The sequence below is a fragment of the Equus asinus genome, chromosome 10 (genome assembly GCF_041296235.1).
Source record: "Equus asinus isolate D_3611 breed Donkey chromosome 10, EquAss-T2T_v2, whole genome shotgun sequence".
Lineage (NCBI taxonomy): Eukaryota > Metazoa > Chordata > Mammalia > Perissodactyla > Equidae > Equus > Equus asinus.
In genome coordinates this window covers 94,576,660-94,588,143 of record NC_091799.1, presented here as the reverse complement: position 1 = coordinate 94,588,143, position 11,484 = coordinate 94,576,660, and the positions used below count along the sequence as shown (strand labels likewise).

Genomic DNA, 11,484 nt, shown 5'->3' with positions numbered 1-11,484 from the left:
GCTCCGGCGCAGCGGGGGAGGGGAGGCGGTGAGGTGGGGGAGGGGCAGGGGAATGGAGAGGAGTGGAGGGGAGGTGGGGTGGGGGTGGGAAACCCGCATAGAGGGCAGATGAAGGGAGGTAGGAGGGGCACAAGGATGGAGGGGAGGGAGGGAGAGGGGAGGGGGAAAGGGGGGACCACCGTGATGGAGGGGAGAGAGGTAGGAGGGTACCGGGATGCAGGGGAGTTGGAGGGAGGCGGGTGGGGCACCGGGCCGGGGGGTGGGAGGGGAGAGAGGCGGGCGGGGACGCGAGAGGAGGGAGGCTGGGCGGGCGGACGCGCCGGGGGAGGGCGCTGGGCAGGAAGGGGAGGGGGAGCGCGAGCGCGAGAAATGCAGAGGCTGCAGCGGCGGCGGCGGCGGCAGTAGCGGCAGCGGCGACGGCGGCGGCGGCAGCGCTCCAACTCGCTCCTCGCTCCGGGCTCCGCCGTCGAGCCGGGGAGAGAGCCTCCGCCAGCGGCCAGGCACCGGGCCGGACGACGCCAGCGATCCGGGCCACTCGGCGGCACTGCGTTCACCCAGGGGCGGCACAGGCACCCAGAGCCGGTAAGGAGGCGCGCCCTGGTGGCCCCGCCGCCACCGCGGACCCGGGGCGCCGGCTCCCCGGCGGCCTCCGTTGCCCCACTGCACCCCGCCCCACCCCCGAGGCCCTTGGTTCTCTCCGCGTCGCAGCGGGGTGGGGGGCGCGGGCCTCATCAGACGGCGGTGGGCGTGGGATGCATCCATGAGGGCCCACTTGCACTTCGAGGATCTGGGGTGATGGGGGCCCCGAGGTGGGTGGCTTCAGCCTCTCGCTGGGTGGGAAGGAAGTGGGGGCGGCGAGTCTGATAAACGGAGTTGGGGGTTGGGTAGGGGGAGACAAGCTGCTAGTTAAGGAGGAAATTGCCAAATGAGAAACCCCTTAAGCGCACAGAGTCCCGAAGAAACAATTTTATGGTGCTGGAGGGAGCGTATCTGTCATCGGAACCGTTCAGAGCCAGGAAGAAAGCGCTTGGTGTGAGGGGCGCAGCGGCAGAAGATGGAGGGCGGGGGTGGGGTGGGGCGGGAGTAAGGGGGAGAAAGAATACCGGGAATCTGGTGTGATCGGAAAGAAGGAGGTGGCTTTTTGGTTTAGCAAATGGGTTTCCTCGACCCGTGGGACTCCTGAATCTTGGCTTGGGGTGGCCAAAGAATGCGAAGTTCACACGACAGCGTGCCTCCAGGAGCGCATCTGAGCGGATCAAAGCCCTAGCCTCGGACGTGGCTGAATTGCCTCCCCGCTAACCTGTGGGCTACCTCTCAGCGTTTTCTTTTTTGGAGTCTTCGGTTCAGAGAATGCACCGAGTGCATCCACCCGCGGCCCCGGCTCGGAGGGTGTGAGCTTGAACCTGACAGCGCGCGGCCCCTAACGGCCCAGCGCCGCTGTGAGCGAAGGTTTGGAGTTTAGCAGGTTTCGCCTAAAGCGCTAACGCTGAAACCCCACGCCCGGTTCCTGTTCCCCCCTCCCAGCCCCACTGCTCCCCCTCTCCCGAAAAATAAAAATTGCAGAATCCCTGGATCCGATCACACACACAATGCGCGGCTACAAACCGCATTCTTTTCATGAATATTCATCGAACGGTTGGCTCGGCTCCTTATCTGCTTCCCCAGAGACATTTCCGCCTTGAAACGAACTCCGTGGACAGCCTTTGCCTGTGTAATTTTCACCCTGCTGAAATTAGCACAGCGCACATGGGTGCATTTTTAGTACCTTGAACAGGATTGACATACCTCGGTCTCCCGCGAGGCCACTAGCACACGTGTGGCGGGTTAAAATCAAACACTAGCATCGAGGTGGTCTTCCTGCTATAGGGGTGTGGATCAACACCCCCGCCCCCCCTCCCCCCCTCCACGCCGGGATTACAGCCAGGGCTAACAGATCCCCAGTACTGCGGGCAAAATGAATGAATCGGGACTGTAATTACCTATTCCTTTGTCTTGGCCTCGCGCATGCGCCAGAGAGCAGGGTGTGGAGGGCCCCGGCAGCCCTATCTGATCTCTCCATCACCCACCCACCCAGTCCTTTCCTAAGCCGAGGAACAAAGGCGTTTGCCCTAAATGTTGTGTGAGACCCTCGGACGCAAGTGACAGTCTCCCCCGCCCCCCGTGTGTGTGTTTCTTCTGTCCCAGGCTCTCTCTCATCTTTTGCCTTCTTCAGCGATTTCAACTGACGAAAAATTTAGCCTTTATGATGAGAGCAAACTGGATTAAATATTTTTGTAGCCGCACACTGCTATTTTCCTTTTTACTGCTCTCCATTGTTCTTTTTCCTTTAACATACTGCACCGCAGTGATGGGCTCTCTTAATTTGCATCAATTAACCGTTTGTCTGACAGATTTTTGCTGCGGGTCATTTGATCAAGGGACATTGATCTCAAAACTGACAGTGGGTATTGCCCCTAGTGTCACTAGTTGGAAAAATTAAGACGTTTTGGCTTTTATACGAACAAGATGGCCTACACGACCCAGAGCAGAGAAAATGGTTACCTTGTCAGCATCCTAACCCTGTCTGTTTTCTCTGGATTTCTACCTCATTGTTTAATTAGGAATCCCAAAAGGAGAACCCCATGGAGATGGAAATCCACTGACAGGGGAAAAAGAAGGCAGCCAGGGCTGCCAGGATGAAGATGGTTGATTAAGTTCGTAAGGCTTGCTTTTCTTGGCAATTTCTAACAGAAGCCATATATGTATATATACCTTTGGTGGCTGATTTTCTTTCCGGCGATACATTATCCAGCTTATGGCCCTTTAGATTCCTTTTTGGGCTAGTTTGTTCTACCATCTAAAAGAAGACGTTGTATGTATAAAATAGGAGCTAAATATTAATATTTTTGCAATGGTACATTATGCTTAGAAGAATTTTATGCTTAAGTATTCTCAGTATACCGTGGAAGGACAACACATGGCAGGAAAATGGAAATCATCTCTTTTGTTCCTTTTAATAAAAACTTGATATTGACCAAATTCAGTGTATCAGGCCTATCCTTGGTAGGGTCGCTGCTTGGTAATGCTCTCTGTTCTTTAGTATGGAGTGGTTTTTTTATGGTTTAGAGGGCTATATGGAGTTTTTTTTCGTTTCTTTTACGTTATGTTTCTGAGGGAGGGAGGCATTGGAGTATAGACCAAGTTCAATAGCAAATATATACCAATATACTCCGAATTCGATGAGTCTTATGTTTTTGAGCGAGATAATTTTTCAGTGGAATTTTAAAAATGATCAGTGACCTTATTCTTTTATCCAGCTAGCTTTGACAAGTCTCAGCAGATGGAAAAAGGGAGCTAATTGGGCCTTTTGACGAAATGCGCCAACAAGGACTCTGTCGACAGTGGCATTTCTGTCCTTGACTGGCTCTCATGCTCTCAAGGGGGCATGCCAAAGAAAGCCTTCTCTCCCAACCAGACCACCCTAATTTGAATGTCCAATGGGAGAGCCCTGAGGGCTTTGGCTCCCTCTCCTTGGAGCCATCTTTGTAATCTTCCTGATTTACCAGAACAAACCATGTTATAGTCTAAGATGTGATGGGTTCTGCCTCTTTAGTTTATGTGTGTTTTTTAAAAAATTTCACTTCCAGAATAATTTCAAATCATTTTCATTCCATGGTCAAGATAATTGGAGTATGAAAAACTTACATTTGGGGGAGATTTGGTCACTGTAAGATGGATGTCTGTGCTATTCACTGTAGTTTTGCAAAAAATTGCAAAATCCAAAAACCATTTTTTAAAGCAATTAAGGTGCCATGTGTATACACGTGTACACACACACACACGGAAATAGACATGTGCTATAAAATAAAATCTTATTAATGATATGAAACTAAACTAGTTGGTATAGAATATTATTTTATAGTGCTTCATATTGGCTTTTGGAAAATAATCAGTTTTCTTTCTAAATGTGGATGTGAAAGGGGGGCCTCGTTAGTCTACTAAGAAGCTCGTTTCCGGTTTCTACCAGTGTTCCCCTAAAACAAATGGATTGCATTGAGCATCTTAAATTAAGATGTTCATTTACGGGCTTAAAAACTCACATGAACTATTAACTGAACTTGAAAAGCTGTAATAAACGATGTTTTCTAAATAAAGGATTTATAAAATTGTTCTTATTTTTGTGATCTCTTGTAAAATTTTGTTTTGAAAATTATCAAAAAAAGGCCTGTCCACTAGTATTTATCAAAAGCAGTTGCCTTTGGTGTCTGATTCTATTGAAAGAAACGCTTTGATTTGCTTAGGCCTCAACTTTCTTATATATAATTTTCACCTACTCATTTTATACCTTCTTTAACAAAAGATTATCTTCTTAATGATTGTTTTAGCTGGTAAACTGGGAACCAGGTAACTGCTAAGGAAAAACCCTGAGTTTAGAGACAAGTGGTACATTCTCGGGGGAATGGGTGCAGAATCTGTCATTTTATTAAGTTTTCTCAACTCCTTCAATCCTTTCTATTTATTCCATCTTTTAAGACTAGATAACCCAATGCAACATGAACTTTACTCTTTGGCTTAATTATGGTGGAGAAACATCAGGAAATAACTCTGAGGCTGTGAATAGTCAGAATTTTCTTTAAAGAGAAAATACTCTTGATGTGTTTTGAGGAGGTGTTTCTTTAGGGGAGATCTCCTGGGGCATAGTGGAAAGAAACTGGGGTTCAAAATTTCTAGGCACTGGATAGGCCTTTTTGGGCAAATTACTTCAAACCTTTCTGAATTTCACTTTCTTCAATTGTAAAATTGTGATAATAATACCTATTTTCAGGTTATAATAAGGACCACACATTGGGCTAAGAAGTGTATGAGTACAATGGCTGCCTCTTAGGGGCCGCTTGAACTTTCAGTCTGCATTTTCAACGCAGCCAATGTGATTGATATCACTAACTAATTTCTGTATATTGAGCTGTATTTTTGTTCCACACTGATTAATCAAGACCTGAGGGTTTCAGTGTATTCAGTCAGAAATAGGATATTTCAATCCCAAAGATGCTCAGATATCATAATTGCTAACTACTATCCTCGTGTACATACCTGTTTGAACTGTTGTGAGATACCGTATGGGAATTTCTCAAAAGTGGATTAAATGAAGCCAGGATGGCCACCCGCGTTGAATTTCCCATGGCTGCTTATATAACTCAAGAGATTTTTTAAAAAATTCTTTTGGGAAAATACAGGGATAGTCCTTAAAACCACAGAAGTTCCCAGCTTGCCAAAGGAGGGTTTTTGTTAAATGTCATTCCCTCCACCGCTATTAAGACAGACATCTATTAAGTGTCACGTGAGGAAAATTGTCCAGTGAACCTTATCAAGAGTAAAAGATAATGATACAGAATCACATTCTTCCCAGGATATAGGTAAATTGTAGTTTTGAGAAGACACAAGCTTAAGAGGCACTGTGATTAAACAGTGTTCTCTTTGTCCCTCTGGAAGTCAGAAATGGGATCCAGAGAGAGTCTCATAGTGTGTTTTCCTTCTTCTGCACCCTAAGGATTTAAATAACTTCAAAACATTAGGCTTTCCAAAGCTCATAGATTTTTTGCACAAAAACAGGGAAAGCAGAAGTTTTGTGACTAGAGGGGAGGTTGTGATTAAGCAGGCTTCGAAGTCTAGGAATAAATTCCTGAAAGTTTTAGAGATTTAGAAATAGAAACCATCTGCCAGCACAACAGGGACCCAGGGCATAAGGAAACATTTCAAGATAATATAGGAAAACGGTGTTCAGTGGGGAAGGCAAAGCATTTACGCGATATATTTCCTCCTTATCACTTAAACATTTTATGAACTTATTTTTGAGTTGATTTTTTTGTTGTTTATTTTGGATGAGGGAGGAATGACTAGGCTTCGTTGGTCTGTTTTTTGAGCTTTTCTGTGAAATATATATTTCAGCCATTGTTTGTACATTGTGCAGAGAGGATGCTATTTAGAAAGAGTGATTAAGAGGGCTGAGGGGTGGTGGAGTTGGATTCAGGGGCCAGATTCCCTGGGTTAAGAATCTTGTCTCAGCCATTTACTGGCTTTGTGACCTTTGGCAAATTGCTTAGCTTCTCTGTGCCTCAATCCTCATCTAGAAAATGGGGGTTACAATACAGAGTTATTGAAAGGATTAAGTGAAAATGGCAAACACTTAAATGCCTCACACATATTCTGTGCACCTTAAGAATGCCCATTCACCATAAAGTGGTGAGAGGACCAGCTGTCTTTACTTCCTTCTCTGTGTCTGTAACTATTCATATACTTGTTTCAAAGAGGTCATTATTGCCAGACTGGCCACTGGTGGTGCCTTGGACAGGACTTGATTGAACACAGAAGTCTGTGGTTTTAGAAACATCCTCCAGGTGTGTAGCTATGATACCTTGAATATATTGCCAGGCCACTTGTACTAGTTTCTAAATTCCAAAGTGGGTGCAATCCCAGACTCCATACTGAATTGGTATAATACGGAAAAAAAAATGTGAAAGTTCTTGGAACTTCAGAGACCTTCAGAGAAAAGTTCCCTGTTTTGATATATTGAGATCTAGACTCAACTGTATGACCTTGGATTCAACTGTAGAGACATAATTCATTCCGATTCCTAAAATTACGTGGCTTTGTTGTGTCCTAAATCACTATGCATTCATTAGTATTTGAAAGGAGTGTCTTACTCATAAGTACTAAGATTGATAAATGTAAACCAATTTAGATATTTAAAATTCTAAGGACACAGTATACCCTTCAGCTTCCCACATCCCACCACCCCCATCCCAGGAGTAAAACTGAAGCTTGAATTATGAAGGAATGTAAATGTGATGTCACCTGTTGACAAAAATCTTTGGAAGTAATTGTCCCCAAGAGATTTTAGTCGTTATGTCCTCTTAAAAACAAAAAGGAAGTTCTCTGGAATTTGATATTGGGGATTGATTGATCCTGAAATCAGTTTGAATCTTTTAGGTGTTTAGTTCAGGGATCTGCCCAAATGATTTGTTTTTGGCTTTCCGGACACTGGATTTTGCTCTTGAAGGAAAGTGAAGTCATTCTCATTTTGGTTATTATTTTTTTAATTGTTTCTTTAAACGGGTCTTGAATCCCATGGATTCAAGAGGGAAATTACGTTTTATTTTAGTTATCTGTCAGGCAGTCACTATAGGAAAGCATTTTGGATATGGTGGTTGCATCTTTTAAAAAACTTCCTCCATCAAAGAGTTCTTTGTTTTTTTAAATCTGGAGAAGTTAAGGGATGAAATTGGACATTTGTTGACTATTTATTGTATGTCATATGCTCTAATTGAATTTTAACCCCTCAAACAAATTGTAAGAAGCATTTTACCTGTGAATAATTGAAGAATAGAGGGTTAAATAATGTACATAAGATCGTGGAGCAAATAGAAAGTAATGGAATTTGAATCCATGTCTGCTAGCCCTATTCTGCTTGCCAGTGCTACACTGCACTTCCTGTAAGCCTTGGCCATTTTATCTTATGTAATACGGACATTTGAGGATAAAATGGATAACCTTTTAACACATTAACATCTTCAGTTTTCATTCAAAGAGTTGTACAGAGTTCTTCAATGAAAAATTATTTATCATAGAAGAGATACAGTGTAGAATAAGTATTTAATCAGTAGATACATTGTGACCTATAGATTAGAAATGCTTCTTGTCATAGTACACATGGGCTAATATTCTTAAGTCATTTCTTTTCTGGTGTGATGGTGGCTGCTCTTAATAAGCACTATAAAGGAAGGTGGACTTGGTTGGCCCCTTCACTGTCCTCATTACACTTCATGGGTGAAAGTCGTCACTCAAATGCCTACTTTTGAGATACTAATCAGAGATACTTCTTGACCCTCTTCCAGCTGTGTAGTTAGAGTTGCTCTAAATTGGTTAACCTGTTTTCCTTCTGCCTCCATGCTGGATTCATTTACAGAATGTCGGTGGCTGCTTTTAAATACTCTCCTAACTACAACCTAAGTCTTTTGTAAATACTTGTGTCAACATGACAGAAGATTTGAAAACTCATGAGTTATTTTGGAACTCAAAATGATCTTAGCAAAGTTAGTGGCTCACTCAAGGTCCCAGGATCTAGTTTAGTAGCTGAGTGGAAACCCGGGTTATTTCCCAGTGAAGCCTCATTCCTACTGCCCTTCCCTTCTGTCTAATTGAGTCAAACTCTTACTCATTGTCTGCAGCTTAAAAAAAATTCCTACCATTCTTTTACCCTGGTGTCATTTTTGAGAATCCAGTCCTGATCCTGTGTCTCTCCCTGCTGCCCTCTCCCCTCTCCTGCAAGAGAGCACGTCTTCTGCCTTTTGATCCACTACATGTGTCCCTTATCTCCAGTTATTACCTATTACCTAACTACGAGCCATCTTTCGACCTTGACTCATCTCTCTTTGCTTCTTACTTTAATAAGCATGTGATTTCCTTCATATGCCAAAGAATTTATGGCATGCATTAAGCTAACTTTGCCCATGAAACTAAGTTTTTGTGTCATATCTTTGTTTTCCTCCTAAGATGAACAGTGGTGCAGAGTTAGGGGGCTGCGGATGGAGCATACACGTTTGCAAAGACAGCCAGTTGGTTTCACACTGATTTGGGGGATGTAGAGCAAGTGAAACAGTCAAGCATCGTGCTCTGGAAGTGATCGGGAATCTTTTGGAAGATCCAGTGTGCACAGTGTTGTGGAGAGGTGATGGATGGCCATGAACTTTTGTGCCGATTACTGGTGTTATCTGGCTTATGGGTTTGACAGCTGAATAAAACACGAGGTTTAAACTTTTTTCTTTAGAATTATCATTTATAGTATTTGGGCTGATTTAGAGGATTAAAAGAGCTGTAACTTTCTGAAGTAGTCACCAAAATAGGGAACTTAAAGTACTTAAGTTGTTAAGAAAACACTTAATAAAGCTTAATATTTGGATGTTTGATTTTAGCAGTGTAAACTGTTTATGTGCATTATATTTAGAGAAGCTGAAAAGTTTAGTTTTAGATGAGACAAAATTTAATTTCATATTTAAAATGATCTGTTTAGACATTTCAAAGTGGAGAATAAGCTTTGATGAATTTACGTTTTTCCAGGGAAACCTGCAATAAATAAATGACTTCACAGTTTTTATAATGCTGTTAATTACTACAGTTGTGCAGGTTCAGAAATGGATATATTCCTAAGGTAAACCGAAATTAAATCTCTTTTTTAAGTTTATGAAGAAATAGATGTTAGAGAGCAGCTTTGCCTAGCTGAGCTTTCTAAATTACGAGTCTCCTGGATTGCCTGGCACAGCGATTTTGAAAAGACCTACAACATTTATCCATTGACAGCTGTTCAAAACACCATTACCATGTAGACTAATAAAATAGCCAAGTTAAGTATTAACAAGCTCTAATTGGGGAAATAGTATATCAAAAGGGAAAACAATAGCAACCATCCAGTAACTGTGAGAACATCCCTGTTTCTTAAGGAAATTTAGAAGACAAGTCTCCTCGGAATTGTTGGGTCTTCATAAAGTATTGTCTTAAGCTTCTCTGAGCTTGTCTTGGAAACTGTAGGGGCTATAGGAATATTTTGCTGTCTTTGACCTTTTCAAATGTCCTCAGCTGTTTCAGTAAGGGATAACAGTGTCTGTATTTACCTTAGGCACATTTAAAATGATTGTGGAAAAGGAATATCTAGAGAAATCAGTTATTTACAGGAAAGAGTTTCAAGATGACGTTCTCCCCTTCTTTAGCTTGCAATTCATCAAGAAAATGGGGTGAGGTTATGTGGCCACTTGGATATTTACCAAAGACATTGATATAATTAAATAAGGTGTTCTGAAATCTTCTCTCAGTGACTCATTTTCTTAAGGAAAAAGGAAAGAATCTCAATTAACAGTTGGTGGTAGCAGTAGCTCCTGGGCTTCTCATGATCCCCAGACCTGGTGAATACCACCCTATTGACAGGAGGTTTATTGTGGCACTAGGGTTTCACCGGTAGCCCTGGTGATCTTTTGTTGAGACCTCAAGCTTTGAATTCCCAGGGCTCACCCAACTGGTCTTTAGAAACCTGGTTCCAGAACATTCAGTGTTTGGTTTTCAGACAAATAGTAACAAATGTTTGGATGTTCTCCAGAAGGTTGTTAATACAAGATTGATGATGGTTTCCCAGGTATGTGTTTCTTCACGTAACTCACATCTGAATGTTACTCTTCTGCCTCATCCAATCCAGTGGTTAACTACTGGAAGAGACAAAAACATCGATAGTTTACTCCATTCACCTCCACCCTTTCTATTCTAATTCGCTTTATTTCCACCATCTGGAGAGCTTGGCTTTGCTTTCATCCGTGTTAAGTCTCCTGGGTGGTTGGGTGTGGGGGTCATCCCAGGGGAACTCAACTGGCCATGATGCAGACAGAAGTAACTACACAATGGGATTATAACACATGGTTTAACCAAGGTAAGAGTTGTAGTTTTAAATGGAATAAACTCTCAATGGGAAAGGAATTCTATTAATGGTTCTAAGATATTATTTTGAATTTACTACTAACTCTGATTGAAGAAAATGTAACAAAAAGTGAATTTAACAAAGAAGCAAATTTAAATGTCAATAGGCTTCACTTCTCTGCTCCTCACCCAACCATGTTAATTAACCCTTCCTGCTTAAAAATTATCACTTTGTGGTACTTTAAAAACTTCCATGCTTTCAATAGTAACACATTCTTTGACTGTATCTTTATTTCCAGCAACAAATATTACAATGTTAAGGGGAGAAGAAGTGGTGGTTCTAGGAAGTGTTTGGCAAATTAGGACAGATGTGCTCATGGTACCCACTTAACTTGCGTTCTTTAGACCAAGAGCCCCACTCCTTGTGAGTCTCATTCCTGAATTGATCCCCATGGGATCAGCGTACTACCAAAGGAGGATCCTTTGTCGTTTCTGTGGTGGGATAGCCAGGAATCTCAGATAAAGGGCCAAGAAGTCCAGAATGATGTAATACTGCAAAAAATGCTATTGCTGTTTCTAAGGGCAGTGACCAAAACTCAAGTCACTTTGGAGTTGGGCGTGATTCCTGTTGGAAAAGGGTGTGAACTGGGGGAGATATATCTTAAAAAAACAAAACAAAACAGAACCCAAACCCTTAGGCTATTTGGATAGTTGTTAGTATTAGCAGCACCCAGCATGGCAAACCAGCAAGCCCTGACATGTTAGCAATTGTTTGCATAGTTTACCTGGTAGAGAAAATATCTAACCGCTAGAAATACGTACGGTGGTGAGTGTGATGTTTCATTGGCTGGGCACACATTTCTATTTAAATCTGATTCTGATAACACATTTAACTACCTCCCTACCTAATTAAACAGTCCAATCTCGAGAGGGAGAGGCATATGTGAGCAATACATTTCTTGTTATAATGAGGTTTGTAAAACCCTCTGAAAAGGAGGAAATGGCTACACTTGAGGGAAGTGTCAGATGGTCATTTGCAGCCATGTTTCT

General features: G+C 42.8%; 1 protein-coding gene across 1 annotated transcript in view; it reads left to right on the top strand.

Moving 5' to 3' along the window:
* Nucleotides 1-312: 312 nt before the first annotated feature.
* BASP1 (brain abundant membrane attached signal protein 1) overlaps nt 313-11,484 on the top strand; it is a 54,900-nt gene continuing 43,728 nt past the window's right edge. The window contains exon 1 of the mRNA XM_014837344.3: nt 313-582. The gene's annotated coding sequence lies outside the window, so the exon portion shown is untranslated. The remainder of the gene's footprint in view (nt 583-11,484) is intronic.